This window comes from Scyliorhinus torazame, chromosome 30 (genome assembly GCF_047496885.1).
Source record: "Scyliorhinus torazame isolate Kashiwa2021f chromosome 30, sScyTor2.1, whole genome shotgun sequence".
NCBI lineage: Eukaryota > Metazoa > Chordata > Chondrichthyes > Carcharhiniformes > Scyliorhinidae > Scyliorhinus > Scyliorhinus torazame.
The window spans coordinates 12895572-12921468 of NC_092736.1; positions in this window are offsets into that span (position 1 = coordinate 12895572).

Consider the following 25897-nt stretch of genomic DNA (forward strand, 5'->3'; position numbering starts at 1 on the left):
ACCCTTAGCGAGGGCTCGGGGAGGCCAGAGTTCAGGGCGTGCTGGATGGCCGAGGAGCGGGTTGGATGGTGATGCAAGAACGTGCTAGACGTGCACCCATTGATGTCCAGTTCTTGGCCAAAGCCTCCCACGGCGTGTAAACAGTAATGTCCGGACCCGACAGCACTCGTAGAATCATAGAATTTACAGTGCAGAAGGAAGCCACTTGGCCTATCAAGTCTACACCCGTCCCCGAAAAGACACTCTACCCAAGGCCACACTCCACCCTATCCCCATAACCCAGCAACCCCACCTAACATTTGGACGCCATGGGTAAATTTAGCGTGACAATCCATCTAACCCGCACATCGTTGGACTGTGGGAGGAAACCGGAGCACCCGGCGGAAGGCCACGCAGACACGGGGAGAACGTGCAGACTCCGCACAGACAAAGACCCAAGCCGGGAATCAAACCCGCGTCCCTGGTGCTGTGAAGCGACAGTGCTAACCACTGTGCTACCGTGCCGCCCCAAACTCTGCCCGGGTTGGCCTTGGCCACGCTAAATTGCCCCTTAATATTCATGGATGTACAGGTTAGGTGGGGTTACAGGGAAAGGGCGGGGGAGTGGGCCTAGGTAGGGTGCTCTTTCAGAGGGTCAGTGCAGACCTGATGGGCCGAATGGCCTCCTTCTGCACTTTATGATTCTGTGAAAGCTCGTCTCAGTAATGGTGACCATGAAACAGTCGGCTGCTCATAAAACCGCATCTGATTCACTAATGTGCTTTAGGAAAGGAAATCTGCCGTCCTTATCAAGCGTGGCCTACATGTGACTCCAGACCCACGCCAATATAAGTTTTAATTGCCCTCTGTAATGGCCTAGCAAGCCCCGCAATTGTTAAAACTGACACAGAGACCTCTGTGGACTGCAAAAGTTCAAAATGTGGCTGACTATTATAATATCCGAGGTCTCTGGGTGCTAACTGAATAGTTACAGAGTCAGCTTGGGTAAGGAAAGCATTAAACTTTATTCAGAAACGTCTTACTGTGGGCAGCACAGTGGCGCAGTGGTTAGCACTGCTGCCTCACGGCGCCGAGGTCCCAGGTTCAATCCCGGCTCTGGGTCACTGTCTGTGTGCAGTTTGCACATTCTCCCCGTGTCTGCGTGGGTCTCGTCCCCACAACCCAAAGATGTGCAGGGTAGGTGGATTGGCCACGCTAAATTGCCCCTTAATTGGAAAAAAAAAATTGGGTATTCTAAATTTATTTTAAAAATCAGAAGACCAGCCCTTAAGCTTGGAAGCAAAAATAACCCTGAAAGATTATTTCCTTACTATTTGATAAGGTGATCACCTTACTCAAAAGTGTTATGTGGGATTTCAAACAAACGTGACCCTTAGTTACCCATTAGCTTCCATGAGCCTTTTTAAACAAAGTGTTCTTAAATCCTCACCTTGAATGAGAGTGCCAAATCATGGATAAGAACCTAGGCTATTTAAAATTTATAATAGTCGCAAAGTTATTTGAAAAGAATTTCCTTAAGTAGCAGGCTTTGTTACACTTGTTTATTCTACAGTGCTGCAATACTGATCACTCACATTCTGCGACTTCCTAACTGTGGTTCAACTTGGGTTGTTTTTTTTAAGTTTTGTAGTTCAGCTTAGATATGACTCAATGGTAAAGCATTTCCATCACCACTCTGTTTAACCTTGATGGACTCAACATGTTCAGGAAGTGTTTAAATTACAGTATCATTACCGCACTTGTCTGGTTGGGCAATGTTCCTGAAGTCACATCTGCTGCCACTTTGAGTTGATGACGTGAAGAAATATTTGAAATAATTGATTATGCAGCCGAGGTCGGCCCATGGTCCTTCTATCTGCATGATGTGCAGCACCTTCAAATTGACACTGGTGTTATGAGGGTTGAGCTGCTCTCCGAGGGTCTTAATGCAAATTGACTTGGCACAGCTTCTATACAGCTGCCTATGGATGGCAGTTCCACAGCACAAGCCTGCGGATAAATAGGCATTCTTGTAAACGATGCGCAGTTTAGGAAATGTAAGCTGATTCATTGGCAGAGTTTTGCTCTCCCTCTCTCTCTCTATGGCTTAGCTGGTAACCTTGCCAAGAACAGATTCTTCGAGCCTGACCCGAGTGAATCACATGATGACAGAAATTGCTCTTGGCATGTAATTGGTTCCCAATTGCCAAATGTATGTTTCAACAAGTGGTGGCAAACTATCCATCTCCTTTGTAGCATCCCATGAAGAATGAGGGGTCCTCGGAAATTCATATTAAAACTAGATATATTAACATGGCAAGAAACAAGCTGAAAACTAACCATGCTATTTTTGAAAAAACTCACAGCATAGATCAACACACATGATTCACAAAGATTGTTCCCTGTCCAGTTTAGCAGGCAATATTATCTCGTCTGTTACAGTGCAGATATATATTTCCTCACAGATATAAAGGCTACTCTCTGCTGGAAAATGAACGAAATAAAAATGTAACAGAAATGAATTCACGTCAGGGGTACACCAGATTCCTTATTAAATAAGTTTATTTATTTATTTGATTCACGTGTACCGAGGTACAGTGAAAAGTATTGTTCTGCGTACGGTCCAGACAGATCGTTCCATACATGATAAAAAACATAGGACATACATGAATACACAATGTAAATACATAGACATAGGGTGAAACATACGAGGCGGGATTCTCCGTCCCGCCGCACCCATTTTCAGGTGCGGTGTGTCCCCGCCGGCAGCACCCAATGGGGTTTCCCATTGTGGGCAGCCCCACGCCGTCGGGAAATCCGCGGGCGTGTGTGCGTAGCCGGGAAATGAAGGATCCCGGCGACGGAGAATCCAGCCCACAGGAGTGTAGTGCTACTCAGTAGAGAAGATGCGTAGAGAGATCAGTTCAGATCATAAGAGGATCATTCAGGAGTCTGGTAACAGCGGGGAAGAAGCTGTTTTTGAATCTGGTAGTGCGCGTTCTCAGACTTTTGGATCTCCTGTCCAATGGGAGAAGTTGGAAGAGAGAATAAACTGGCTGGGAGGGGTTTTTGATTATGCTGCCTGCTTTCCCAAGGCAGCGGGAGGTGTAGACAGAGTCAATGGATGGGAGGCAGGTTTGCCTGATGGACTGGGCTGTGTTCGTGACTCTCTGTAGTTTCTTACGGTCTTGGGCCGAGCAGTGGCCATACCAGGCTGTGATGCAGCCAAATAGGATGCTTTCTATGCTGCATCTGTAAAAATTGGTAAGAGTCAATGCGGACATGCCGAATTTCCTTAGTTTCCTGAGGAAGGAGAGGCGCTGTTGTGCTTTCTTGATCGTAGCAGCATCGTGGGTGGACCAAGACAGATTGTTGGTGATGTGCACACCTATAATCAACAACGTCCTTGGGGAAATTGCTACCACATCAGCAGTTAAGTCTGCATTGAATTTTGTTAAAAAATAGAAATAGAATTCCAGGGAAGGAGAAATTCTGGGCTAAATGGCCTCCATCTGTATTCCACACGCAACGAGGACTGCCCCAGTCTAACTGGAGAGCATGTATAATCTACAGTGCTTGGATTATTCCTCCATGGGCTGCAACTTCGAGGTCACATATACTGGAGACGATGCCTGCATGCAGAAAACTGGACGGCTGCCTGCAATAGATCATGTGACACCTTAACGTGTCGGCCAACAACTCATATTGCAAGGAAATGCCAGAAGATTTTAAAATAGCTGCTTGTATGAGTGATTGTATCTCAGAACAGGGCTGTTAGTTATATGGCATCAAGACAACCCTGTAAGACTGTGGCAATGCCAACCGATATCGTTACACAGCAACAGGACAGCTCCCGTGCAGATTTTAAACTAACCCTTCTTCTTGGTTGCTGATTTCAACTCAAATCGCGTGCAGGTTCCATTTCCCTTCCAGCAACATGGAAACATTAAGACCTAGAGTTTCTTCCAAGCCTTTACAGATTTGACCCTCACTGAAGACACGGATAAGATAGCAGTTTAAAAAGCGCAAACTATTGCTTCTGCTTTATTAAGATCTGCAGAATTTGCAATGAGCCCTGAATAAGAGTTACAAGGCTGTCAGGTCAAGCCAATAAACTCCCCTTTGCTTCCTCTTGGTTCATTAATGGGTGCACCACATGATACAGAGGTTTGCAGTGGTACAGTGGCTAGCGCCTGCTGCTTCATAGCGCCAGGGACCTGGGTTCGATTCCGGCCTTGGGTGACCGTCTGTGTGGAGTTTGCACTTTCTCCCCGTGTCTGCGTGGATTTCCTCTATGTGCTCCGGTTTCCTCCCACAGTCCAAAGGTATGCAGGTTGGGTGGATTGGCCAAGAAGCACTCCTCCCAGGCACCCGCCCCCCAATCCCCCCACCGCCCCATCAATGCGCGGGGGTACGTGGATGGGGGAGGGGGGGGGAACTGGGTGGAGTGCTCCTTCAGAGGACAGTGCATACTCGATTGGCCGAGTTGCCTCCTTCTGCACTGTAGGGATTCAAGAAAATAGATGGGGCAGCACGGTAGCTCAGTGGCTGGTTTAGGGGGCTGGTTTAGCTCAGTGGGCTAGACAACTGGTTTGTGATGCAGAACAAGGCCAGCAGCGCGGGTACAATTCCCGTACCAGCTGAGAATTTGGAATTCTCCCTCTGTGCACCCGAACAGGCGCCGGAATGTGGCGACTAGGGGCTTTTCACAGCAACTTCATTGCAGTGTTAACGTAAGTCTACTTGTGACAATAAAGGTTATTTGGGCAGCACGACAGCACAGTGGTTAGCACAATTGCTTCACAGCTCCAGGGTTCCAGGTTCGATTCCCGGCTTGGGTCACTGTCTGAGCGGAGTCTGCACATTCTCCCCGTGTCTGCGTGGGTTTCCTCCGGGTGCTCTGGTTTCCTCCCACAGTCCAAAGATGTGCAGGTTAGGTGGATTGGCCATGCTAAATTGCCCTTAGCGTCCAAAATTGTCCTTAGTGTTGGGTGGGGTTACTGGGTTATGGGGATAGGGTGGAGGTGTGGGGTTGGATAGGGTGCTCTTTCCAAGAGCCGGTGCAGACTCGATGGGCCAAATGGCCTCCTTCTGCACTGTAAATTCTATGATTCCATGATCATGACTATGTAACTGAACATGTAGCTGTATCGGTGACTCATACAGAGATTATTCTTTCAGCAAGCCACAGAGTCCTTTGTTTAGACCGCATACTGATTGAAGTTTTTTGAGTAGTTTATTTAATTTGATTTTGAATGAGTGAGAATTATTACAGTGGAATGGTCAGCACTATAGAAGACACATCAGGTGTCAGTAGGGGTGAGTCAAAATTAAGTCAAACTGGATGCTGTGACCTATCTGCAAATTTAATTATATTTCATTACATGCAGCTGGTGGACGTTAACTGGGGATCCACTTGAGCCCCCAAAAATGAACACAGCCGAAAACCTCATTGGGGTTGGGAGGTGTGTGCTTGCAGCATGAAACTCTGCAAATAAATATTTTAAAAGTGTGTAAAGATTGGCTCCAGTTCTACCATCTGGCCTTCTGGAATAGAACAAGCAACATCATGACATAGAAAGGTTAGAGGATTAGGCAGGTGGAAGTAGGATGAAGCTTAATGCAGAGAACTACAAAGCAATGCATTTCAAGAGATTCATTGTGCTAAATTATATAACTTCGAAAGGAGTAGGAAAGCAGAGAGATTTTGATGCAAAGAATGAAGTTGACCAAGCTGAAAAGAATAGATACGCAATCTTAGGTTTTATACGTGTGTGCAAAAGCAGAGATATAACAATAAACCTCAAGAAATCATTGGTTATGTTGTAACAATTAGAATATGGGGTTCCGGGTTTAGGGTGTCTCACTTTAGTTAAAAACGTCAATGGTTAAGGCAGCACGGTGGCGCAGTGGTTAGCACTGCTGCCTCACAGCGCTGAGGGGCTGGTTTAGCACACTGGGCTAAATCGCTGGCTTTTAAAGCAGACCAAGGCAGGCCAGCAGCACGGTTCAATTCCCATACCAGCCTCCCCGAACAGGCGCCGGAATGTGGCGACTAGGGGCTTTTCACAGTAACTTCATTGAAGCCTACTCGTGACAACAAGCGGTTTTCATTTCATTGAGGACCCGGGTTCGATCCCGGCCCTGGGTCACTGTCCATGTGGATTTTGCACATTCTCCCCGTGTCTGCGTGGGACTCACCCCCACAGCCAAAAGATCTGCAGGTGTGTGGATTGGCCACGCTAAATTGCCCCTTAATTGAAAATATTGAAGAATAAGTAATTAACTTGATTCAATTTCAAATTAGTGGAAAAGGGAAAGGTCAGGAGAATTATGTATTATTATGCAGGGACTTGTTCGGGCATAAAATGGAAAGCATTATCCGTAATAGTATTTCAAAAGGGAAGACCCCCTCAGTTTCTCTATTGTTTCCTCATAACTAAAGCCTCTCATATCTGGAATCGTCCTTGTGAATCTGTTCTGCGTCATCTCTACAACCACTGACTTCTAAAAATAAATTTAGAGTACCCAATTATTTTTTTGCAATTAAGGGGCAGTTTAGCATGGCCAATCTACCTACCCTGCACATCTTTGGGCTGTGGGGGCGAGACTCACGCAGACACGGGGAGAATGTGCAAACTCTACACGGACAGTGACCCAGGGCCGGAATCAAACCCAGGTCCTCGGCGCTATGAGGCAGCAGTGCTAACCACTGCACCACCGTGCCACCCTTCCATTGACATTTTTACTGAAGTGAGGCATCTAAACCCGGAACACCATATTCTAACTCAATGTTTTTCCCATTTTTACCAACCGGCCATGCTTCGCGACCCACGCCGGCCAACCTTCATGACGCACGCTGGCCGACCTTCGCGACCCACTATGCGACAGGTTAGCTTGTTTGGTCCTCACGATCTCACTTGCTTTGTCATTCAATGTTACATTTCTGCATGGGTTGGTCATCAGAGGTCCTGGACCTCACACCAGCACTGCTTTGACCTGCTGTGGACTCTCCTGAACAGCTCACACCAACACTGCTTTGTCCTGTTGGGGATTCTCCTGAGCAGCTCACACCAGCACTGCTTTGACCTGCTGTGGACTCTCCTGCACAGCTCACACCAGCAGGTTTAGTTGTGAGATCCTGGCCTGTTTGTGTCTCTGGCCCTCTCTTCCTTATTACAAAACGATCCATTTTAAATTTTACAGTCCTGTTGCTTGTTTGCTGCTGATGAAATGGAGGAACCGCAATTGCGCCCAGAGCACGTGATGTCAGCGTTTGGGGCGCGTGACCTGTTCTCTGCCGTCGCTTCAGGCAGGAAAACTGCCTTGAATTAAAGAAATAGTTTTCTCCTGGGTCGGCACGCTGAATTCAGGAGGTGGTGGTGTTTCAATCTGGGCTCTGGACATGCGCACTGATGAGCGGGCAGGCATGCGCAGCACACCCGCATTCTGAAAGCCGGTCGCAGCTGTCATTTTTAAAAGCCGGCTGCTGCAGCGCATTAATTCCCGCGATCGGGAATGCTGCGATGGATGGCCCCGCGACCCTCTCGACACCCGCCCGTGACCCATCTGCGGTTCACGACCCCGACTTTGAAAATGACTGTTCTAACTTACAACAAAACCAGTGAGAAAACAACGAAACAGCAATTTGTATTTCTATCGCACCCGAATATTAATAAAACATCACAAAGTGTATCACGGGAGCCAGGTTTGAAGCCAAGTCAATGTTTTGGCACAGCGTCAAAAATGTGGTCAAAGAGATAGGTTTGAAGCAGCATCTTATAGGAGGGGGGAGAGGTAGAGAAGCAGAGGGGTTGAGGGAGGGAATCGCAGAGTTTCGAGCCTTGGCAGCTGAGACATAACGACCAATGTTGCAGCAATTAAAATAGGGGATGCTCAGGAGGACAGAATTATAGGAGCACAGAGATCTCGGAGGGTTGTGGGCTGGAGGAGATTACAGAGATAGGGAGGAGCAAGGCTGTGGAGGGGTTTGAAAATAAGGATGAGAATATTTAAATTGGGGCATTGCTTAATCAAGAGACAATGTGGGTCAGCAAAGGACAAGGGTGTAAGACGAACAGGACCTGTTGGGAGTTAGGATATGGACAGTGTTTTGGATGATCTCAAGTTTATGGGGGGATTCTCCGTTAGCCAATGCCGAAATTGGGAAAGGTGATTGTGTGGAGAATCAATTCCGACGCCGAAATAACGACAGGCGCCGATTTGACACCAAATTGCAATGCTCCAGCACCTCGACAGCGGCGTCAATGCATTCCGGAACGCCCGTAGAATAGACACCGTTTGCTTATCATTAGCGGCCCTGACCCGGTATTCTCCGGGGCCTCTGCGATTCTCCGCCTCCGATGGACCGAGTTCCCTGCGGGGCTTTTAAAAATCGTGAAACCGGCATCGTGGCAGCTGAGGGGGAGAGAGGGGGTACGGAAAGTGTCCAACATCGCCATAGTTTGATGACAGTTATGTCGCTGGCCAGGGGGCCTCTGCCAGGGCTGGGGGGGAGTAGTGGGAGGTGGCCAGGAGGTGGGCTGTGGGGTCGGGGTGGGCGGGCACAGAACGCCGCAACCGGTAGAGCAGCCATGCAGCTGCGCATGCCGCGGACAGCCCACTGTGAACTTAGGACCACAGGTCGAGTACGTGTCCCCCTGGGTGCTCTCTGGCCCCAGCCGACCCATCAGCTGTGTGGACGCGCTCCAGCACAACCAGTGCCATCTTGTTGGCTGGGAAGAGTGTGTGTGTGGGGAGTGTAATGTGTATGTGCGGCTGCAGCTTATCAGCCTCCGAGTGTCGATCACAAACCCGGCGTATCCCGCACCGTTTTTCATTGGAATCGACTGTGTTCCACGTGGCACAGGTGCTAGCCCCTCAATGGTACCGGAATCGGTCCAGGTTCGGTGCCAGTTTTTCTGTTGTTAATAGTCCACAGATTCTGCGTTGGTGTCAACACATAGTCTCCAAAACGGAGAATCCTGCCTATGAAATTTTAAAAAGGAGAATTGGGAGAAATTTCATAGATCATAGGAATTACAGTGCAGAAGGAGGCCACTCGGCCCATTGAGTCTACACCGCCCCCAGAAAGAGCACCCCACCCAAGCCAACACCTCCACATCCCCACCCAACCATTTTGGACACTAAGGGTAATTTATCATGGCCAATCCACCTAACCTGCACATCTCTGGACTGTGGGAGGAAGCCAGAGCACCCGGAGGAAACCCACGCAGACACAGGGAGAACGTGCAGACTCCGCACAGACAGTGACCCAAGCCGGGAGTCGAACCTGGGACCCAGGAGCTGCGGAGCAACCGTGCTAACCACTGTGCAACCGTGCTGCCCGATTTGAGCAGAGGAGTCCCCCCCCCCACCCCGCCCCCCCTCCCTCCCCAAGTGATTTGAAAACTGCTTTTCAGAGGTGGTACCATTTTTGGGTTGGTTTGCAGTCAGAATAAGAAAATGATTGCTCACAGCTGCAGTATTGGCACATGTTGTTTGTCATTCCTTCACCTTTACATTTGAACAGCAAAGTCTGGATCACGTCGGGCAAAGTTTTTCGAGAATTAGAAACTTGAAAACAAAACAATATGAACTTGGAAACAGTTTTTGAAGCAAATATTCCCTGATGTAAATTTTAGAAAATTTGGATAATGAACAATGAGTGTGCCAGATGAGATGTAATAATTTTGAAAGTATTTGCCCAGTGATTTTGAAAGTAATGGATGTGATAGAATTTGTGTGCACTAAAACACAAAATGAGGAACGGATGCTGAACAATTTACATTTTCCTCATTTAGTTGCGTCTGCCGGGCACTTTTCCCCCTCACTCCCTTCCAGAATCTCAGTCAACTCCCAAATTCCATCTCCCAGTTCTGCCAAACCTCAGACTGCTTATCCAAACACTGCCAACTCATAGAACTATCCCTTCAATGTTTCCAAACCCAGGATCTACCTCTGCTGATTTCTTTTGCAAACCCCCTTCCTACGGGCTGCACGGTAGCACAGTGGTTAGCACCGTCGCTTCACAGCGCTAGGGTCCCAAGTTCGATTCCCCGCTTGGGTCACTGGCTGTGCGGAGGTAAGAGGTGAGCTGATAGTTTGCAAGGATGCCGGGGGTGAAAAGGTTGGTTCTGCGGAGGAGATAGCAGCACATTGAAGAGAGTGAACTGTCGCCTGGCTCAGTCACCCACTGTGTTGTGTCACACCTTTTAAAAAAAAAAATTCCAATTAAGGGGCAATTTAGCGTGGCCAATCCACCTACCCTGCACAGTTGTAACACATCTTAATCTGCAAGACAGACAGACCCCAGTGTGAAAATTCAACATTACGGGGGCGAATTTCCGAGTTCTGCGCCGGGCCGGAGAACCGCCACGACACCCCGACGCCGGCGCGCGATTCTCCGAGGTGCGGAGAATTGGCGCCATTTACACCGGTGCGTATGATGCACCGCCGACCGCTGTAATCGGCAGGGCCGCCGATTCTCCGGCCCGAACGGGCCGAGCGGCCGCGCGGATACGACAGTGTTCCGCAGGCGCCGTTCACCCCTGGTCGCTGCCGGCGGGAACACTGTGCGAAGGGTCGGGGGGGGGGGGCGGCCTGTGGTGCGGGGGAAAGCGCTCCTTCACCGAGGGTGGGGGGGCCTCCGATGGGGTCTGGCCCGCGATCGGGGCCCACCGATCGGCGGGCCGGCCTCTCCCCACCCGGGCCTACTTTGTTGCACGGCCGGCCCCTGAATCCCCACGCCATGTTGCGTCGGGGCCGGCGCGCTGAAGAAGTCCCCCGGGCATGGGTAGGTTGGCGCTGCCCAACTGCGCGTGCGCGGGTTGGCGCGGCGCCCATTTGGCGCCGGGAAGGGAGGCTGGAGCAGCGTGAACCACTCTAGCGCCGTGCTGGCCCCCTGTGGGGGACAGAATTGGTCGTTCCTGTGCCCGTTTCATGACGGCGCAAACACTTTGTCTCCATTTTGGAGAATCGCCCCCATGTGTCTGACACGACGCTGATTCCGAATGCGGCAACACAAATTAGATGCTTAATTAACATTCCAGCGGGCAGCACGGTGGCGCAGTGGTTAGCACTGCTGCCTCACGGCGCCGAGGTTCCAGGTTCGACCCCGGCTCTGAGTCACTGTCCGTGTGGAGTTTGCACATTCTCCCCGTGTCTGCGTGGGTTTCACCCCAAAACACAAAGTTGTGCAGGGTAGGTGGATTGGCCACGCTAAATTGCCCCTTAATTGGAAAAAATTAATTGGATCCTCTTAATTTATTTTAAAGAAAAAAAAAATTAACATTCCAGTGTCAAACCTCCCGCCTGCTGCGATGCCTCTTGGACTCATGACTAGATAGCCTTGGCTGAAAAATAGACACATTCGAACCGCGTTCAGTGGAATCTTGCTGTGCACTTCACATTCACTGGTTGCATGCAGCCTAATTCAGCCCCCTCTCCCCCCCCCGCCTCATCTCAAGCTATTCGTCAAATACCGAGTCAAACACCCCCATCTCTTTTTTCTCAAACTGAATGGGAAGCTGGTCTCGCACCCCCCCCCCCCCACATTGTTGACGTTTTCATTCAATTCCTGCAACGATTTGGTAAGCGGCCAAAAACGTCACAGGGATAAAAGTACATGTGGATGTCCAGAAGCAATGGTTAAACTCGGATTTCCTCATTCTCCTTCGCCCTGTTAACGACAAATACTTGTGATTTTTGTTCCTGTTAAATTTATTCAACCACCTTTAAAGTCTGTAAGTTGGGGCTGACGGGGAGGGGGGGGGGGGATTACTGAACATCTGCACCCAACATGGAAAATGCTACAGAACTTGAGATGGGGTTGCACATTCTCCCCGTGACTGCGTGGGTCACACAAAGATGTGCAGGGATTGGCCACGCTAAATTGCCCCTTAACTGGACAGAAGATAATTGGGTACTCTAAATTTTTTTGAAAACTCAAGTTAGAGTGGACTCTCGTGGTTCTTTCTGAAAGACTTCTTTGAGTCTAAAGCTGCCCCATGACCCACCTCCATGTGGCTCCCTAATCACCACCACTGGCCAGCGTCCAGGCAAATTGATTGATTGATTTGATTTATTGTCACATGTACCGAAGTACAGTGAAAAGTATTTTTCTGCGGCCGAGGGAACGTACAGTACGTACATAGTAGACAAAATAATAATCAACAGAAAACATTGACAAATGGTACATCGACAAACAGTGATTGGTTACAGTGCGGAACAAGGGGCCAAACAAAGCAAATACATGAGCAAGAGCAGCATAGGGCATCGTGAATGGTGTTCCTACAGGGAACAGATCAGTCCGAGGGGGGGTCGTTGAGGAGTCTTGTAGCTGTGGGGAAGAAGCTGTCCCTATGTCTGGATGTGCGGGTCTTCAGACTTCTGTATCTTCTGCCTGATGGAAGAGTCTGGAAGAAGGCAAAGCCTGGGTGGGAGGGGTCTCTGACAATGCTGTCTGCCTTCCTGAGGCAGCGGGAGGTGTAGACAGAATCAATGCGCGGATGGCAAGCTTGTGTGATGCTTTGGGCTGAGTTCACCACACTCTGCAGTTTCTTGCCATCTTGGACCGAGCAGTTGCCACACCAGGAGATTCTGAATTCTCCCTCAGTGTACCCGAACAGGCGCCGGAGTGTGGCGACTCGGGGCTTTTCACAATAACTTCATTGCAGTGTTAATGTAAGCCTACTTGTGACACTAATAAAGATTATTATTGTTATGTCTATAGTTCTGTGGAAGGGTCATGTGGACTCCTGGAAACGTGAACTGTGTGTTTCTCTCTCCAGAGGTGTTGGGGTTGGGTTTGTCCAGTGTTGTCTTTTTTTTTAAATCCCAATGTAACTTCCCCCCACCCTGGTGAAATTATTTGGCAAGGCTGCATTTTAGGGCCTTTTCCTCTCTCATTCAAACCTAATTAAGGCGATGGACAAAATGAGCTCCATAATCCCTTTAAGGTGAAACGGGCCAGGCTATAATTGGGGATTTGAATGCTGACATCCTCCCTTTTGTAGTTAATGGGACGGTAGGTGAGTCTGCACATTCTGAGCGTGTGATAAATCAGAACCAGTCCACCCCCTCCCCAGATACCTGACTTGCTGTCCTCGGGAGGAGATGAAGAAAGATAATCTTTCCGCACGCAAGGCTGTCTAAGAAAGTGCTCGGGGCTAAGGTTGCACAGCAGAATGTAGCAAGTGCTCTGAGCTCCCTCCACCGGGTGCGCTCTCCTGGGCCCGGACGCAACTGCAAATTAGACAGCAGACGAGAACGCCCGCACGATACCCTGGAGCTGTGCAAGTTTACATAAGACTTCTGAACATTTCAGCTACTCTCGGCTCAACTCTTTTCCTTTTTTTGTTTTTAAAAAAAATCTTCGTGCGTTTGGCTGTTAGACACTCTTCAGACAGGATAATGCCAGAGGAAACATTGCATTTAAACCCTCAGTGCGCTTTGCGCCAATAAGGAGGAATCTATGTGTTGTGTGTAAAGATCAGGTAATAGTGCCTGTGATCCAGAGTAATGTGTGTGTCAGTGTCCCACATACGATTGCTGAGTTATGAACCTGGATAGAATTTAATAATAATCTTTATTAGTGTCACAAGTAGCGCAGGTAGCACAGTGGTTAGCACTGTTGCTTCACAGCTCCAGGGTCCCGGGTTCGATTCCCGGCTTGGCTCACTGTCTGTGCGGAGTCTGCACGCTCTCTCTCCATGTCTGCGTGGATTTCTTCCGGGTGCTCCGGTTTCCTCCCACAAGTCTAGAAAGACGTGCTTGTTAGGTGAATTGGACATTCTGAATTCTCCCTCCGTGTACTCGAACATGTGCCGGAATGTGGTGACTAGGGGCTTTTCACAGTAACTCCATTGCACTGTTAATGTAAGCCTACTTGCGACAATAAAAATTATTATTATTACATTAACAGTGCTCAATGGTGAAGGGGGCCATTCGCCCCATCGAGTCTGCACCATCCCTTGGAAAGAGCACCCTACACCTCCACCGCATCCCCATTACCCAGTAACCCCCACCTACCCTTTTTTGACACTAAGGGCAATTTAGCACGGCCAATCCACCTAACCTGCACATCTTTGGGATATGGGAGGACACCGGAGCGCCAAGAGGAAACCCACGCAGACACAGGAAGAAAGTGCAAACTCCATACAAGACGGTCACCCAAGGCTGGAATTGAACCCGGAACCCTGGCGCTGTGAGGCAGCAGTGCTAACCACTGTGCCACCATGCCTCCCCATGGCGACGTTTATCGATGCTCACAGAACAGAAACCAATAGGAGCAACAGGAGGAGACCATTCGGCCCTTTGAGCCTGCTGCGTCATTCATGAAGCGGGGAAAGGCTTCGGAAATCAGAAGCACAAATGGGCTTAGGAGTCCGAGTTCAAGATTCTCTTAAGATTAATGTGCAGGTTCAGTCGGCAGTTAGGAAGGCAAATGTTATCATTCATGCCAAGGGGGCTAGAATACAAGAACAGGGATGCACTGCTGAGGCTGTATAAAGATCTGGACAGACCCCATTTGAAGTATTGTGAGCAGTTTTGGGCCCCGTATCTAAGGAAGGATGTGCTGGCCTTGGAAAGGGTCCAGAGGAGGTTCACAAGAATGATCCCTGGAATGAGGAGCTTGCACAATGAGGAACGGTTGAGGACTCTGGGTCTGTACTCATCGGAGTTTATAAGGATGAGAGGAGATCTTATTGAAACTCACAGGATACGGCGAGGAAACTAGAACCAGAGGGCACAATCTCAGACTAAAGGGACGATCCTTTAAAACAGATGAGGAGGAATTTCTTCAGCCAGAGGGTGGTGAATCTGTGGAATTCTTTGCCGCAGAAGACTGTGGAGGCCAAATCTCTGAGTGTCTTTAAGACAGAGATAGATAGGTTCTTGATTAATAAGGGGACCAGGGGTTATGGGGCGAATGCAGGAGAATGGGGATGAATCATAGAATCATAGAATCTACAGTGCAGAAGGAGGCCATTCTCCCATATCAGCCATGATTGAATGGCAGAGCTGACTCAATGGGCCGAACGGCCTAATTCTGCTCCTATGTCTTATGATCTTATGGTCTTATTATGATCATCCAACTCAATAGTCGATCCCGCCTTTTCCCCATCAAAGGCAGACAGTTTCTGTCGTGGTCATCACGTTTGCTTTACACACAAAAGGTCCTTTGATTCACTTCCCCCTAAGTGCTATATCTAACTGCTTCTTGAAAACTCAAGTGTCCCTCTTCGCTCCCCGCCCTGCCCCACCCTGGACAGAATGATGGTCTACTATGCTCTCTCACTATTTAATTTCCCACTCAACAAAATAAAAACGACTTATTTTCTTCAATCAGATCAATCCGAAAACTTTTTTTTGACTTGTTAGTAGTGTCCTGGTGCACAATGTACGCCTTTAATAAATTACAACTAAGCCCCTGGATTGGAAGGTTAAACCTAATAATCAACCCGTAGGCGAGTTGCACGGACACGACAGACTGAAGGGCCTTTTAGAACATTCTATGGTTGCCTCTCTCATATCTGAAAATAATCATAATATATAACCTCAAGGAGGGGACGCGGGTAGAGATGGAATGTTGTGGTAATGTGCTTGGACCAGTAATCCAGAGATAACCCAGGCTAATACTGCGGGACATGGGTTCAAATCTCACGCACAGCGGCTAGCACTGCTGCCTCACGGCGCCAGAGACCCGGGTCGATTCCGACCTCGGGTAACTGTCTACGTGGAGTTTGCCCGTTCCCCCCGTGTCTGCTTGGGTTTCCTCCGGGTGCTCCAGTTTCTTCCCTCAGTCCAAAGATGTGCAGGTCAGGTGGATTGGTCATGATCAATATACGGGGTTATGGGGATAGGGTGGGGAAGTGGGCCTGGATAGAGTGCTCTTTCAGGGAGTGGGTACAGACCTGATGGGCCCAGTGGCCTCCTTCTATACTATGCGGGTTCTATGGATTCTATGTAAATCAATCTGGAATATAAAGCTGCTCTGAGTAATGGTAACCATGAAATTATCTTCAATTGTGATATTAATCCATCTGGTTCACTCAAGTCCTTTACGGATTTTAGAAATTTGATTGTAAAGAGGTTGGGTTTTTTTTCTAGGCCAAAGTTGTGGGAATCTTTCAGGGGAAATCAATTCTAGTCAAAATTGACATTGGCCAGGGCAGCACGGTTGCAGAGTGGTTAGCACTGCTGCCTTACAGCGCCGAGGACCCGGGTTCGAGGACCGGCCCCGGGTTACCGTCCGGGTCAAGTTTGCACATTCTCCCCATGTCTTCGTGGGTCTCACCCCCACAACCCCAAAGATGCGCAGGTAGGTGGATTGGCCACGGTAAATTGCCCCTTAATTGGAATAACGGTAAATTGCCCCTTAATTGGAATAAAAAAGAGTCAGGTACTCTAAATTTTAAAAAAATTGACATTCACCTATAAAAATTCCTCTTAACCAATGTGGAAAGTATTGTTTCATAATTTACAGTCCCACTCGATTTACCCATATCCAGGAAGTTTAGGTCTTAATTGATGGACTTGGGGAACATGTGCATCAAATAAACCCCCTGGTTTATTTACTATGTATCGTTGCTCCTCACTGTTTGTGCAGCTATGACTATTATGAGGACTTTAGCCTAGAAACTTCCCTGGAGTGGAGTGGGGCGAAATCTCAGCCGCTAATAATCTTTATTAGTGTCACACGTAGACTTACATTAACACTGCAATGAAGTTATTATGAAAATCCCCCAGTCGCCACACTCCGGCGCCTGTTTGAATACGCTGGGGGAGAATTCAAAATGTCCAATTCACCTATCCAGCACATCTTCCAGGACTTTGTGCGAGGAAACCAGAGCATCCGAGGAAACCCACGCAGGGGAGAAAATGTAGCCTCCACACAGACAGTGACCCAAGCTGGGAATCGAATCTGGGTCCCTGGCCCAGTGAAGCAACAGTGCTAACCACTGTGCTACCGTGCCACCATAAATTTAAAGTGCCTAATTTTTTTCCCCCAATTAAGGGGCAATTTTTAGCATGGCCAATCCATCTACCCTGCACATCTTTGGGTTGTGGGGGTGAGACCCACGCAGATACGGGGAGAATGTCCAAACTCCACATGGACAGTGACCCAAAGCCAGGATCGAACCCGGGTCCTCGGCGCCGTGAGGCAACAGTGCTGACCACTGCACCACCATGCGTAGTGAAGGGCCCACCTTCCAGATTCCAATGCTGGCTGGTTGACCATAGTATTGTGCAGTGATAGGCTCGGAGATGGAATGACCCAGTTTGTCAGAGAGTGTGACGGGATTCCAAAGTTTCATCCACTGGCACCCACCACTCCCTCCACTCCCCCTCCAATGAGGGGCAGCCTTAGTCGTGCATTAGCTGTCTAATGCAGGATCGAGACCTCATATTGCACGGGGTGCAGCATGACTGATGCATGGGTGCATTGCCACCACAATCCTGCCACAGCTTGAACACAATTGAATGGTGGTTTCATTCGTCGGAGATGTCGCAACTGCTCATCTCTCCGCACGGCATCAAGTCATGCGGGTTACAAGCCACATTCACAGACACCAGTTCCAGGTAATAACTTCCCATGGCTGCAGAGTTTCGCCTTGAGCTGTAAAATGTACATGCACCTTCAACAGGGCAGCTCAGCCTAGGCTAGGAATCTTAATGTTCTAGAGAGCCACATACCAGTTTTACTCATCATTGCCACCTATATAATCAAGGTGCTCACATGAGCAATTTTGACAATGATGTGTGCCAACCTTACACCTGATGACTCTTCCAGGATATTGAGGAGATGTAGACTGGAGTTCTCTCTCACAGCAGTGGGCAGCATGGTAGCATAGTGGTTAGCACAATTGCTTCACAACTCCAGAGTCCCAAGTTTGATTCCTGGCTTGGGTCACGGTCTGTGCGGAGTCTGCACGTTCTCCACGTGTCTGCATGGGTTTCTTCTGGGTGCTCCGGCTTCCTCCCGCAGTCCAAAGATGTGCAGGTTAGGTGGATTGGCCATGATAAATTGCCCTTAGTGTCCAAAAAGGTTAGGTAGGGATTGGGTGGAGGCATGGGGCTTAAGTAGGGTGCTCTTTCCAAAGGCCGGTGCAGACTCAATGGGCTGAATGGCCTTCTTATGCGCTGTAAATTCTATGATTCTAGTAACATTTTAAAAAATATTTTCATGGGATTCGGGCATCACTGACAAGGCCATATCTAATAATCAAATTTAAATTCCATTAAATTCCTTAGTGGGATTTCATAGAATCCCTACAGTGCAGAAGGAGGCCATTATGGCCCATCGAGTCTACACTGACCCTTCGAATGAGCACTCTGCCCTTTTAACCCGCCCTATCCCCGTAATCCCATAACCTAACCTGCACATCCCCAAACACAAAAGGGCAATTTTAGCATGGCCAATTCACCTAATCCGCACATCTTTGGACTGTGGGGGGGGAAACCGGAGCACCCGGAGAGATCCCGCGCAGACACGGGGAGAATGTACAAACTCCACACAGACAGTCACCCGAGGCTGGAATTAAACCCGGGGCCCTTGCGCTGTGAGACAAAATTGCTAACCTCTGTGGCACCGTGCCACCCATTTGAATCTAGTATCCCACAGCATTAGACTGGGGCTCTGGATTGCTAATCCAATGCCATACCACCATCTCCTGTGAGGCTCACCTCACAGCATTGCCCTAGATCTCGGACATTAGCTCAGAAGATGGCTGCACGTCTAGAGTTCTAAATCATGGGGGAGAACTCTCCCCATTATCTAAATGGGAGGAGACTTGGGGTGCTCCGATGCAGAGGGATCTGGGTGTCCTTGTGCATGAGTACAGAAAACGAGCAGGTGCAGCAGATAGTAAGGAAAGCAAATAGAATGTTGGCATTTATAGCAAATGGAATTGAGTAGAAAGGTAAGGAAGTGTTGTTGCAACCAAACAAGGCACTGGTAAGATCGCACCTGGAGTATTGTGGACATTTGTGGTCCCCTTATTTGAGGAAAGGTGTAGTGGAATTGGAGGCAGTTCAGAGGAGGTTCAATAGGTTGATTCCAGAGATGACATTTCCCAGCATGGCTTGAGAGGACTTCTGCTCAATCAGTGGTTTCCATCAAACAGATAAATTCTAGAACCCATTAACAATGCTGCCTCCTTTGCATGGCACAAGGGCCTAAGATCTTCCATGTGCCCCAACACAGAGCGTCAACAGGACATACATTCAGTCCATTAGGTTGATGTGGTAAGGTACAATATGATGTATGTCATCGTGTGACATGTTAAAACAGGAATTCTTTTTTTTTGGTCTTTGACTAGTAATCCAGAGGCTCAGGCCAGTGCTCAGAGGAAAGAGGTTCAAATCCCACCAGGGTGGCTCGTCTAACTTCAACTGAAGTCATGAATCGGGAATATAAAGTTAGGCTCAGTAATGGTGACCATGATAACTATCATCAATTGTAATAGCCCAACTGTTTCACTGATGCTCCTTTTAGGAAAGGAAATGTGCCATCCTTACCTGGTCTGGCCTACATGTAACTCCAGACTCACAGTAATGTGGTTGACTCTTAAACTGCCCCTCTGAAATGTCCCAGCAAGCCACTCAGCTAAAGGTCAACTAGGGATTGGCAATTAATGCTGGCCTAGGGGTGCACGATGGCCCAGTGGTTAGCTCTGCTGCCTACGGCGCAGAGGATCCAGGTTCGATCCCGGCTCTGGGTCACTATCCGTGCGGAGTTTGCACATTCTCCCCGTGTCTACATGGGTCTCACCCCCACGACCCAAAGATGTGCAGGCTAGGTGGATTGGCGATGCTAGTTGCCCCTTAATTGGAAGAAATTGGGTACTCTAAATTCATTTTTTTTAAAAATAATAATGCTGGTTTTGTCAGTCACACCCATATGGTATGAAAAAATTTAAAAAAGAATCGGTTGCTGATTAAACCTGTAGTTTTCGAAACTATTATATTGGGAGGAGTTTGTAAAAAACAAGGACAAGGAACTGAGAATGAAGAACACGTCCCCAAACCCCAAAATTTAAATTAATTTCAAGAGGTCACTTGGATTCACCATATCATTTGTTAACTTCTCTATTCTGCCCTAAGATGCTGACTGGCGTGCTGAGAATTTTCTGATTTTGCTTCAGACCCTGAAGACCCGTGAATCGACCTCTTCGTTACATTATCTGGTCTGGGCTAGAGCACTGATTAGTGCGTCCATGGGCGACATGAAGGTTTACGAAGAATAATCGAGGGACGCTCTCGATTTCAGCCAGCCTGCCAACCAACCGAAAGTACAAATTGGTGAGAATTGAATGAAGAGAGAACTGGGCCTGGCCAAGATGCGCGCTCTGCTCATCTAACATTCTACCACATCAGCGGCCAACCTCACAACTGAAGCAGTTTGCGGCACACATCAGCTGCTGTTTTTTTGTGCAACGGGGGAAAAAATGAGGGAAGGGAAATAGATTTAAGATTTTCAAAAACATAGTGCTAGCGTTGCCCATTTCTCTCCATGAATTCAACTTAAAAATGTCAGATTTATTTTGTCCACACACAAATAAATGGCGACAGTGCTTCCTTTGCTTCAGTCCGCAGGTTTAGAGATTATCTACAGTATATATTTAAACAGAAAAGAATGCGAGCACACCTGCCCAACAGGTCCCTGCCTGCTGAACACCTGTCTCGCGCTAACTGGCATTCACAGTTTGGTTAATTTCTATGGCGGTTTCCTGCCTGCACTGACCAAAGATCGTGGGGCACCTCTGGTCCCAGGGTCGATTTCCAGCTTGGGTCACTGTCCGTGCAGAGTCTGCACGTTCCCCCTGTGTCTGCGTGGGTTTCCTCCCGGTGCTCCGGTTTTCTCCCACTGTCCAAAGACTTGTAGGTTAGGTGGATTGACCATGCTAAATTGCCCTCAGTGTCCAAAAGGGTTAGGTGGGGTTATAGGGTTACGGGGATAGGGTGGAGGTGTGGACTTGAGTAGAATGCTCTTTCCAAGGGCCGGTGCAGACTCGATGGGCTGAATGGCCTCCTTCTGCACTGTAAGTTCTATGATTCTATGTGCAGATTAGGTGGACTGCATATGCTAAATTGCCCCTAAGTGGGGTTGCGGGGATAGGGTGGGATTGGGCCTACATAGGGTGCTTCTTCAGGGTCAGAGCAGACCTGATGGGCCGAATGGCCTCCTTCTGCACTGACCGGATCCTACGGATGACCCTCACGAAGACACAGGGGGATCACTAATCGATCTCTTGGGGGAGTTCGTAGGGTATGGGTTCCCGTGAGAGCATGTGGAGCCCTGTCCAGCGGGGACCCGTTAGTGCCCCCAGACCCGGACCGGGAGTTCCAATAGTCCCGGGCTGATACATTAGTATTGTACACCGCGGCAGCAGCTTTATCTTTTGAGTTAAAGTAAACCTGTTTAGACTTCTTCTTCATGTTTCCTGGATTATTACACCTAAGTTTGTTATTTAACTTCAAAAGGTCCAATTTTAGGTTTGATCGATGGGCAGAGTTTAGTTTGTTGTTTCATCACTGTGGGGGGTTGGGGGAGAGTTATATATAATACCTTTTTTTGCTGCGTTAATACATAAAGTCGTCTGTGACATGAAGGATTATAATGTATGATACATGAAGGATAACTGTATAATTAAAAGCAACAGAAAATAAACACATGTTTTGAATCTGGATTCAGACAGGGAATAAGCAGGCAGGGTCTGCATTCACATCTGCTGCCATCATAATTTGATCTGAAGTAGCAACCATTGTTTACTTCAAGTACCATCCTGGAGGCTTGCATGATCAATGACACCAAAGTTAAATTACATGTTTTTGAAAGCAGGCTAAACTAGCAATAAAAATCGGGTATCAGGGGCGAGATTCTCCGACCCCCCGCCGGGTCAGAGAATCGCCGGGGGCTGGCGTGAATCCCACCCCCGCCGGTTGCCGAATTCTCCGGCACCGGAGATTCGGCAGGGGCGGGAATCGCGCCGCGCCGGTCGGCGGCACCCCCCCCCCCCCCCCCCGCGATTCTCCGGCCCGGATGGGCCGAAGTCCCGCTGCTAGAATGCCTGTCCCGCCGGCGTGGATTAAACCACCTCTCTTACCGGCGGGACAAGGCGGCGTGTGCGGGCTCTGGGGTCCTGGGGGGGGGGCGCGATCTGGCCCCGGGGGGTGCCCCCAAGGTGGCCTGGCCCGCGATCGGGGCCCACCGATCCGCGGGCAGGCCTGTGCCATGGGGGCACTCTTTTCCTTCCGCCTTCGCCACGGTCTCCACCATGGCGGAGGTGGAAGAGACCCCCGCCACAGCGCATGTGCGGGGATGCTGTGAGCATATAGTCCAACACCATCAACTCTTTGTGATTCTTTGCACAGGGGTGCGAATAGAGAAAAGAGATAAAGTGTGATGTCTCTCTTGATCTGCTTTGCAAAGCAGCAATCAGCAAAACAAGGAAAATACCAATATTACGAAGCCAGAACATTTTGAGTACAAGTTGCAGGAAGTCATGGTTTAATGGGACACTGTTTTGATCAGACCACTTCCAAGGGTGTTGTAAAGTCTCAGCCAAGACACCGCTCGTAAGCGATGCATGTAAAAAAGTTTGGTTTTATTCAGGTTATTCACTCCTCCTACTCCCCGAAGGATCTTCCATACCCGGCCCACACCCGGGCCCAGGTATTTGTATCCCAGCAGTACCAGGAAAAGGGGGGTTAGCCCCCTAATCTGGGTAGATCATATTCAGGTGAGGCCATAGGGATTGTAATGTTGCAGATCCCTGGAACTCCTGTAGGGTTAGAATAGGTGCAGTGTCCAGTTCCAGTTCTGGTCACAGAGCTGCATGAAAGATATATCAAAGCACTGGGGGCAGTGCAGATAAGAGCCAGATGACTTGGTCCTTTCATCAGGAGACAGATGTATGAGGATGGAATGGAGAAACTTAGTCTTTTCAGCCTTGGAAAGAGATAAACGTCCAAAGAGATAAACGATGCGCAGGTTAGGTGGATCGGCCATAATAAATTGCCCTTTGTGTCCAAATGTTTAGGTAGTGTTACTGGGTTACGTGTATAGGATGGAGGCATGGGCTTAAGTAGGGTGCTTTTTACAAGGGCCGGCACAGACTAAATGGGCCAAATGGCCTCCTTCTGCACTGTAAATTCGATGATTCTATGATTCATAGTGGCGCAACGGTAGCATAGTGGTTAGCACTATAGCTTCACAGGGCCAGGGTCCCAGGTTCGTTTCCCAGCTTGGGTAACTGTCTGTGCGGAGTCTGCACGTTCTCCCCGTGTCTGCGTGGGTTTCCTCCAGGTGCTCCGGTTTCCACCCACAAGTCCCGAAAGACGTGCTGTTAGGTGAATTGGACATTGTGAATTCACCGTGTACCCGAACAGGCGCCGGAATGTGGCGACTAGGGGATTTTCACAGTAACTTCGTTGCAGTGTTAATGTAAGCCTACTTGTGACAATAAAGATTGTTATTATTATACATAAACCGAGAACATTATGTTAATTAAAAGGTGACTCAAATCCCGGCCCCGGGTCACTGTCCGTGTGGAGTTTGCACATTCTCTCAGTGTCTGCGGGGCTCTCACCCCCACAACCCAAAAAATGTGCAGCATAGATGGGTTGGCCACGCTCAATTGTCCCTTAATTGGAATTTAAAAATTGGGTACTCTCAATTTATTTAAAAAATAGATGACCCAAATTGCTGACGGGAAAATAGAACCATGGATCGATAAGGGAACAGAAAGGCCATTTGGCCCATCAATCCTGTGTCAGCTCTTTGAACGACCCGTCCAGTTAGTGCCGCACCCCTGCTCTTTCCCCACAGCCCTGCAAACTCTCTCGAAATGTATTATTCTGATCCCACCACCCTATTAGACAGTGCGTTACAGATTGTGACAATGGACTGCGTTACAAAAATTGCTCCTTTAGCACCAATGCCAGGAAATTCTTCACACCAACAGTAGTCAACACTTGGGAACTGACATTCAGGTAGGTCGTGGAAATGAAACCCTGAAATGATTTTTTTTTTAAATAGTTGAATTGGGAGTGTAGGATGTTTTTAGATGGATGAGCTGAATTACCCACCTCATCTGTGTTTATCTCTTGATCTCAACTTAACATAGCAAACAATTTCCTGTGATTGCCATTTCCAGTTAAAATGTGTTAAAATTTTTCTAGAGAGCGATCAAAGAAAAACTTCCGGCCACATTTGCAATGTCACGAAGACAGACACCACATTCTCCCACAATGTTCCTTCAATTCAATTTTTCTCATTATGGCAACAATTACTTATGGGGTGGGAGGAGGAAGAAAGAATATAATATAATAATCTTTATTGTCACAAGTAGGCTTACATTAACACATAACTTAAGTTCCTGTGAGAAGCCCCGAGTACACAGGGAGAATTGAGAATGTCCAATTTGCCTAACAAGCACGTCTTTCGTGACTTGTGGGAGGAAACCGGAGCACCCGGAGGAAACCCACGCAGACATGGGGAGAACGTGCAGACTCCGCACAGACAGTGACCCAAGCCGGGAATCGAACCCGGGTCCCTGGCGCTGTGAAGCAACAGCGCTAACCACTGTGCTACCGTGCCATATCGCATCTTAAAGATACAAATTTTGCTAAAAGGGTCAAGAAAAGAAATCTCAAATTAAAATTCCTTTGCAGCTCCCCCAGTAACATAATGGTACAGGGTTAACATAGACCAGTGGTGCATACCCTGCGGCCCCCAGGCTCATCAGGGTTCTGATTGCGGCCCACGTTAACAGTTCCCATGCAGAGTTGCCAACTTCCACTTGTTTTGATCAGAGTATAACTGAAGTGATTCGCGTGTAAGACAATGGCGAATGAAGTGAGGTGCGTGCAGATAGCTCACAACATTGACTGTGAGAGCCGTGCACTCCCTCTGTGTCCAATCAAGTGTAAATATTTATTTTGTTTTTACCACTTGAAGTTGATGACAATTTTATTAATATATGAATGATTAAGCACTTTCTATAACTTATGAAATATTCAGCGTGTATTGAATGTATTCAATCTGATTCACGGGGTCATGGTTAGTGAACAAGCCCCGATTTCAAACTTGTGGTCCATTGAGATGAAGAAGGGTCATTGTGCGACCCACTCACTGGCCCTGGTTGTCCATCGCTGACAGACTATAAACTGTTGGGAATCAGACAGCTGATTTGTCACATCGGAGCTCAGCTTTCAGGTACGTTTAACTGTCCCATCGTACTTTTCTCCCCGTGCCTGCGCGGGTTTCCTCCGGGTGCTCAGGTTTCCTCCCACAAGTCCCGAAAGACGTGCTTGTTAGGTCAATTGGACATTCTGAATTCTCCCTCGGTGTACCCGAACAGGCACCGGAATGTGGCGACTAGTGGATGTTCACAGTAACTTCATTGCAGCGTTAATGTAAGCCTACTTGTGACACTAATAAAGATTATTCTTATAGTTCTATTGCGAGGTCTGGGTGACTCGTTTCTTTGGTTTATTTATTTTATTAATTTAGTGTAGCCAATTTTTTTTTTTCAATTAAGGGGGCATTTAGACTGGCCAATTCCACCTAACCTGCACATCTTTGGGTTGTGGGGGTGAGACCCAAGCAGACACGGGGAGAATGTGCAAACTCCACGTGGACAGTGACCCGGGGCCGGGATCGAACCCAGGACCTCGGCGCAGTGAGGCAGCGGTGCTAACCACTGCGCCACCGTGCCGCCCGGAATTGACCCATAATTTCATGAAATTTTATTTTGAATAATATTAAGGTTTGATGATCTAAATTTGGTCATTAGCCATCCCCACAAAGGGCCAAAGGCAGCTCTCTCCATCCGTGAGAAACAAGTGGTTTTATATATATAGCTTGACGAGTATTGCTGTATGAGCATGGGGCAAGGGGAGGAGATAG